This window comes from Pistacia vera, unplaced genomic scaffold, assembly GCF_008641045.1.
Source record: "Pistacia vera cultivar Batoury unplaced genomic scaffold, PisVer_v2 Contig248, whole genome shotgun sequence".
NCBI lineage: Eukaryota > Viridiplantae > Streptophyta > Magnoliopsida > Sapindales > Anacardiaceae > Pistacia > Pistacia vera.
The window spans coordinates 904,772-912,782 of NW_022196055.1; the positions used below are offsets into that span (position 1 = coordinate 904,772).

The following is an 8,011-nucleotide window of genomic DNA, read 5'->3' on the forward strand; positions in this document are numbered from 1 at the left end:
AATCAGTGAGTAGAGATTTTTTTTAATTATGTATGTGTTATGATTATTGAGAAATTGGGTGAGTTGTGATGAATTATGCTTGTTGTTGGATATATTGAATATAGAGAGTGTATGCATGGTTGATGATGGATTAAATGGAAGAATTGGAGAAATGTTTGGGAGTGTGTTTGCCGTGTAGGTATAGTGATGCTACAAAGAGATTTTCTCTCTTCATTTTTGATGTGAGAAGCAAATTGAATGATAATTAAATTAGGGTTTGTTTAGGCACAATTGTTGTTTGATGAAATTAAGTGAAAAGCCTAAGTGAAACTACCCATGTCACGCCATGACCTTCTGAGTAATTTTTGGGCATCTTACAGATTGAACTGGGTTGAGACTGAAATAAAAGTTAGCCCTATCTCTAAGCTTTAAAGAGACAAAATCGTAGCAATCTTGATATGTATAACTCAAGTTATGCCTTCTTGAGTGTGACCTGTGCAAAGATGACTATTTGATGCAACATTGCATTTGTGCATTTCATGAGTGCATAATGAGCATGAATCATCCATGCATAATTATGCTATTAGAGAAAGAGTAGAAAAAAAGTATAGAAACTTTGAGTGTGAGCTTTATTAAGAGAAAAGAGAAAAAAAGAGAATAGAGTAGGTTGTGCGATGGAAACCCGTGAGTAATGGGTAGGTATTTCCTACATGTTACGCGCATTGAGAAAGCGACATGAGTATGAGAGAGAGAAGTGTGTCACCCGTGAGAGTGCATGCGGATGAGGGCTATACCCGAGAGTACTCGAGAGAGAGATTATATACTCACATGCCCAAGGGTTCCAAACTCCCCATGTTAAACCAAAGTCCGAATCAGCAAAGAAAAAACTAGTAAAGTCACGGAGAGCGGAAGCGAGTCCCGGCGTGCCCCCGGTAAATGGGGACAGTAGACTTCTAAGAGAGTTAGCAGAAAAATATTCTAAGAAAGAGAAAACAGAGAAGAAAAACAAAAGAGAAAACAGAGGAAGTAAATAAAAGAAGAGTAAATGAAAATTGTAGGAAAGACTTGGAGAGAGAGAGTTCGTGATAGATACTAAGGTTCTAAGAAAGAGAAACAGAAAGAGAAAAATAAGAGAATATCAAAAGAGAGAGTAAAATGAATTGTACAGGAAAACTTGGAGAGAGAGAGTTACGGGGATGATGACTGAGAGGGTTTACTTATGAGCATTATTTGTGCTCACCCCGTTGTCTTTCTATGTTTTTTGCAGGATTTAGAAGTGAACACGGTCGAATGGACCGTCGGCCACTCGAGGAGGAATGGCCTACACTGGTCCTACATAGTTTTTGCTAGAGTTTTTTTGTTTTGATACTCAATTTTGTATAAAAATGTAATGTTTAATAAAAGAAAAATTTGGGCCCAACTACCTATTTATTATACTGTATTTTATTATGTATATTTTTATGAGTATTTGAGTAAGAAGTAGTTATTACTGTTTCATCTCATTTATAGGAAAATATTCTTTATTTTCAAAATTATGCAATTGGCCCAATTATTTTAATTGTATACCCAAGCATCCTTAATTTTCATATAAAGGCATTTTGGTCCATTTCACACTATACAGAATTTATTACTTAATGAGAGCCATAAATGCAATGAAGCCTACTCATCCTTGACTTTTCCAATGCTTATCCTAGGCAAAATGACCATGTCACCCCTAATGTCTTTCTATGTGATATTGGATTCATACCGTCCCACATGCATGACCCTATTTGCCTTAGTTATGTTGTTATGCTTTTAACATAAATTAAAACATCTAAGACTATTTTAAGTTAGGAACCATACTTTTTGAAATCTTGGGTATTACAGTAATTATAAGCTTTTCGTACTTAAGCGATACTGTGAAATCGCTTAAGCCGCCAAGGCCAATTATTGTCAAATTCATTTCCCCATCCTATGTGCACGATCGCTTAAACATTACATAGCTCGCTTAAGTTGATTTAGTATACAATAAGCTTTCCATTGCTTAAAGCAATCAAGTCAAAAGGTAAAATCAGACATCATCCCAATCACGATCGCTTAAGCGATGTCATTGTCTTGCTTAAGCGATCCGATAATTTAGCCTTTGTTGCTTAAGCGATACCATACAATCGCTTTAAGCCGATCAAGTCAAAGGCAAAATCAAGATCATCCCCAAGTGCCGATCACTTCAGCGATGTCATGTCTCGCTTAAGCGATCCAGTATATTTAGCCTTTGTCGCTTAAGAGGTTACCATCAAGTTTGCCTTTTTATGTGTCATCCCAAGTCACGATCGAAACATTACCAAGCATCTCCATTCCTAGTTGCACGATCGCTTAAGCGATGTCACGCTCCACCTTAAACGTCTAGTAGATATTTGGCCCCTTGTCCTGTTAGGTTACCATACATTCACTTAAGTGTATCCAAAGGTCCAAGGAAGATATCAAGATCACCTTAAGTGCATATTGTTTAAGTGCATGTCAGGTCCGTTAGCGATCCAGTAGATTTTTAGCCTTCATCACTTAAGCGATTTCCAGTCAATATTTAGCCCATCACTAAGCGATGCAAGAACCACGCTCTTAAGCCGACCCTGGCCTGCACTGTCAAAAATCATCTGGAAGTCCTGTCACGCTTAAGCGATGTTAGATCTCGCCTTAAGCTTATCCTAATAATAGGAAAACTCTTTTTCGCTAAGCATAATACGCTTGCTTAAGTGATCATGCCCAATCAAATATTAATTCATCTTTTCTCCCTCAATTTGACAACCTATGCATCAACACATATTAATTCCATTCTTTTCTCTATTTGACAACCTATTTCATCAACACATATTTCCTTTTAACAAGATCACTAAATAAACTCAAAGTAAAAAAGGGAAAGAAATACGGAATTGCTCTTTTATGAATCTAAATGTGTTCCAATTACATGAAAATACAACATTATCCACAAGAAATAAATGTCCTAACAGCAGCCCAAAATACATAGCCCCTCCATCCTCCCTCTCCCATCTTTGTCTCAGCCTTTCCCCATCTCCAAAATTATCCAGCCCCCCCTTCAGCATCAGTAGTACCCCTATTTGTTCTCTTCCTACAACCCCACCCTTTCTAACAATACCATTTTAATGCACCGCACCTCAATTATCCATTTTTTAAGACAACCCCAAAATTTATCATATAAAATGCATTCACATACTACAAAACTCTAGTCCACCTTCATTCCTATTGAGACAACATGAAACAATGACTTGGTTGGGTTTTGGTCGTCAAAGGTTGATAATTTCCATGGCATGCTTCACAATCCTAACAACCATCAGCATAATTTGTATTAATAATGAAAACATCCAAAAAAAGAACTGGTATAATAAGCGACAAAGCTACCGTTCCGTATAACTAAGGGATCCTATGACTGCAAAGCACTCAACAAGCCAGTGCTCCCGAAGTTGCTCATTGTACATCGTATCAAGCTGTCCATTGCGGGTGCTATTGTCCAATGTCGAACACCTCAAGAAATTTTTAGTGCATAATCCCCGTCAACAAAATCATTAACAATATGGAGTGAAGCATTTAGGATTAGAATTGCTAATAGGAATAATTGTATTATTATGTAAGTTTTATTACAAAATTTACCTCGCGTTCATTTGTCGGACGGGAACGGGCTTGTGTGGCCATTTTTCCCCCCTCCCCTCATCAGTAGTTTCAATCACTCAAGTGCTGAACATCCCACTTTCTCTCGCCAACAACCGCGAGAACAAGTGTACACAGCGGCTGCATCTCCTTGTCCAAACTGCCTCTCCTGACAATAACTCGGGTTTGCAATCAAGGACTTGAGTAAGCCCATCCCTCTATAGTCAGACGATGTTATCCATGCATATCCTTGATGTTCATGACACGCAAGTTTAAACTCCTTCATGTTTACCCATTGTTTTTTCCATATTTGGGCCTTTTCCCCCCTAATACTGCATCATCCCTCTCATCAAATTGATAGTCGGCAAGGACACCGTCAAACTCCCCTCTGCGGCCATTCTTTTTCGCTTGCGTCCCATTGTTACGCCTCCATCATTGGTATTTTCCATTAACACTCTATATATACTGTTAGAGTAGATGCCCAGAGCCAATCAATTATTGTGAGAATTGACTCTTTGTAATAATGTTTATAATCAATAAAAGGCATTTTATTCTATTGGCGTAAATCATTATTATTGCATCATTGTATTGATATTATGTTCCTTAAAGTGGTAGAACTGTGACGAGGGATCAAGTGTTTCAAATCTTGATAGTGAGAACCCTATGAGCACATATGGTGGCCATTCTAGAAACGTCGTACCCGTAGTATATTCTGAAGTAAGGGCACAGATAATACGGTAGCCTATCATAGTGTTGAACGACCCTGTCGAAAGGCAGTGACTGATCCACTTGTCAAGGTTGTTTGGTGAAACCTGGTGCAACACATGGTCTTGCTGTCGTAATGCGATACACCACAGCAAGTTTAACTGGACTGACCCCACTAGAGGATTTCCCTATTGGATAGTAACAACTAGTTTGGGGTCCTATGGAAAACACAACTCCTTCTACACAAATGGTGGTGGCATGTGAAATTTCCCTTAGGAAGGAGGACAACAAAACGGAGCCTCCAGTGTCTTTTTCCTCCTCATCCCGTCGCCCTGCCCTTACTTACACCTTTGGCCTAAAAACACATGCCAAGCCGGCAATTAGCGCTTCAAACCTGCAAGTCCTGATAAATCCATGTTTTCCCATAGTGGATTTTTGTATTGAAATTTCAATAGGTATGGCGATAATTTCTTCTATAGTTTTTTGGGCCATAAATGCGGTACATACATTTTCTATTAATTTTTTTTGTTTTTTTTTTTCTCTGTTTTTTGGCACAGCCTATAAACCGCACTGATTTGAGATCAAATGACCGGTGTTGAGGCGAAATTACAGTAACTCTGGGATTTTCAAAATCAGAATGGACCTGAATTAGAAGCTATGAAAGCTTAAGAAGCAAAGCTACAACTTTTTCATGTGTTGGGTTTTTTCCTTATTCTAACTGAAGATGGCAAAAAACTTAGTTGACAGTTGTGAACCAGCCCGTTGCGAACGTAAGAAAAACCGTCTTTGTTGAAAACATTGGCGTCAGTAGTTTTGTTCCATAGCAGAGCTATAGACCTCAGATTGGGAATATTCTTAACGATTAAGAAAGATACGACCCATGATACAACTTTTTTATGGGTTGTTTTTTTTTCTATGATCCCGTTTTCAGCTTTTAAAGAAAATGGTTACAAAATGAGCGGAAAAGTTAACATTTATGCCATGGACAGACCAAGCGATTTTGTTTTCAACTGTATTTTTAATTTTATAGTGTGGGCCTTTTTAACCATAATTACCCATCATGATTTAATACCAAAAGAGAGGGTTCCCTTTAGAAAATCGTTGCAGAGAGCTTAGGGTTTTCTGAAAAAAAACAAAAAAGACATGCAAGAGGAGGGGGAATAATCGAGGCCTAGCACATTCCAATTCAGAGAAGTTTGGGTGATAATTTTCCAAGATTCAATTCTCCAGATTTCCCGTTTTTGTTTTTTCCTTTTACAGGAACGACCTCAGTGTACGCAGGCGGAAAAAAACAAAAATTTTTACAACATGGGAACGTCCTTAGAACCCACAAAAATGCGGGCAACATAAATTACAGGTTTATATATTAAAGAATCTGCAGAAAATAAATCTAGAGTTTAGTATCATAACCCCACGTTTGGAGGCTCCCACCAATATGTTCCCTGAAAACGTTGGTTTTTGCTACCAAATGCAAAGGGGTGGACTCGGGGACCCCAAGAAAGTTTCCACACGAAACACAATGGAACCAATGAGGTGATTTTGCTAGAATCCTCTCTTGGCCTTACAAAGAATCAGACAGAAAAGCTTTTGAATTTTTTGGGGCCACAAACCAAAAATGGGGTGGGAGAGTTGGTTTTTTCCTTTTGTGTTTGTGGCGTGTTTTGTTTTATTTTTCTCAAAAGGCACAATTAAAATAGCCATATTAAATCACAACAAACACGTCCTCTTCTTTATAGGCAAACTTAGTTGTCCCTATTCTCCCCTATGGAATCGGCCCCCCTTGGGCCTTGTCCCCAACCCCAAACAACACCCTCCCAATGTTTTCCAACCCCCACTCGTAATTCGATTATTTTTTCTTAGACTGTCAGGTTAGTTTTAGTTTAACGGGCTGCTATGCTATTCTTCTAAATAATCTCCAGGGCATTCTGCACTGTCAATCATATCATCTTCTGGTTCTGGACTTTGATTTCCAAAATTGTGTTCAAGAGTCCAAGACTTTCTCTGATGGTACTATGGAATTTTTTAAATTTGCAGGACACCGAGAATGGAGGTATTTCTGATAGACCTGATGATGCCGTTGATGTCTTCCACACATATTTTGGAGTGGCAGGTATCTAATTGCTTTGATTCTGTTTATTTGACCTAAGCATATGACTTTGTTATTTTTCTACTGGCATCATGTTCAATTAAATCCTCATTTAGTTTTTTTTGTTTTTAGGTAAACTCTTGCTGATTCCATAACTAGTCTGAATTTCATAGTCTTTCCATTCCTTCAGCATCTTGCCTTTTACGTGGCCTAACTTCTTTCATTTGTGGAATTTTGTCTCCAGCATTTACCTCTTCAGTATTTCTAACAAGATTCTTCTGAAAATACTTTCTAACAAAACTAACAAGATTCTTCAGTAAATTTTATTTTTTACTACTGTCACCTAACCTCTGACCTTTAACTATTTGCTCGTTTTATTAATTTATCTATTTTCTGAGACGGATTGGATGTTCTCTGTTCCTGTTCTACTTTTTAAGCTTTAAATTATTGTCAGTTTCAAGGGTAGAGTTAAACTTATCCACCAAGCAACCTTCTTGGGCATTTCCATCCCGACCATGATCAGAAGGATGGAAGGGCCCTAGGAGGGTTGCTGGGTGGGTACAATTGTAATGCCCGGTTTTGAAACATTCCACATAATTGGAATTTACTGTTTTGACGCCTATATATCCTACTTTCCCGGCATGAGCTTTCAGTGTGATTATTTACCTTTCATAAATGTCATTTACCAGTTCTAAACTCTTTTTTCTTTACCATTGATGCAGGACTTTCACTTCTTGAATACCCTGGAGTGAAAGCAATTGATCCAGCTTATGCTTTGCCTGTCGATGTTGTAAATAGGATTTTCTTATCTAAGTAACAGGTTTATTTGGTTTCAGAAAATGCAATGTTGCTGGGGGTCGAGATTGGGGCAGTCTTACTTTCCCCCATTATGGTAGTGTTAGCCAATGTCTTTTGCTATTAACAATTCAGTAATTAATTATTGGAAGATTTATTTATGAAGTTTAGTTAAAGTATTACTAGATGAAAGATTGGACTATTATAAGAAAAGAAAAAGGAAACAAAAACGATATATATAGTTTGTTACATTACATAGTCCCCCTCATGTATCATTAAACAACAATTTACACATAGTATCTAAAATAGCAATTTATCCTTTTCAGTATTCCAGTAAAATGATGAAAACCTATGTGACTAACAGCTAAATAGATCAGTAATCAGAAAGGATAAATTGTTATTTTAGGTGCATTTTTTATTCAATGATTCCTTGGGCCGTAGGAGTTGGGAAGTTGAGAAGGGCGACTGTTTTGCTTATTGTATCGCATATGGCGTTCATGGTTTTGCTGGCAAGTTTGCGCAAGGAGAGTAAGGGCCTAAGGGGGACTCGGTGTTGACATTGACGTTGACTATTTCAGTGGTGGTGGACTGATAGTTGCAGTTTAAGGTTGGGTTGGGGGAGAATAGCAATGACTGAACTGAAGAGAGGAATTGAATATAGCAATTTTATTTTTTCCTGTGTCTATTCTATATTTTAAATACATTGAAGTAAAACTAAATATTTTTATAAATTGGCCTTCTCGTTCTCCAGTTGCGCCAAAAACTATGACACAACCCAAATTTTAAAAACAAGCTACGGCAAAGGCA

The 8,011-nt window shown here is 37.7% G+C and overlaps 1 long non-coding RNA gene across 1 annotated transcript; it reads left to right on the forward strand.

Annotated features, from left to right (window-relative positions):
* The first annotated feature begins 6,175 nt into the window (after nucleotides 1-6,175).
* Nucleotides 6,176-7,369, forward strand: LOC116132071. The gene is made up of 3 exons (XR_004128363.1): nucleotides 6,176-6,191; nucleotides 6,358-6,433; nucleotides 7,132-7,369. It is a non-coding gene; the product is annotated as an uncharacterized LOC116132071 (long non-coding RNA).
* The last annotated feature ends 642 nt before the right edge of the window (nucleotides 7,370-8,011 follow it).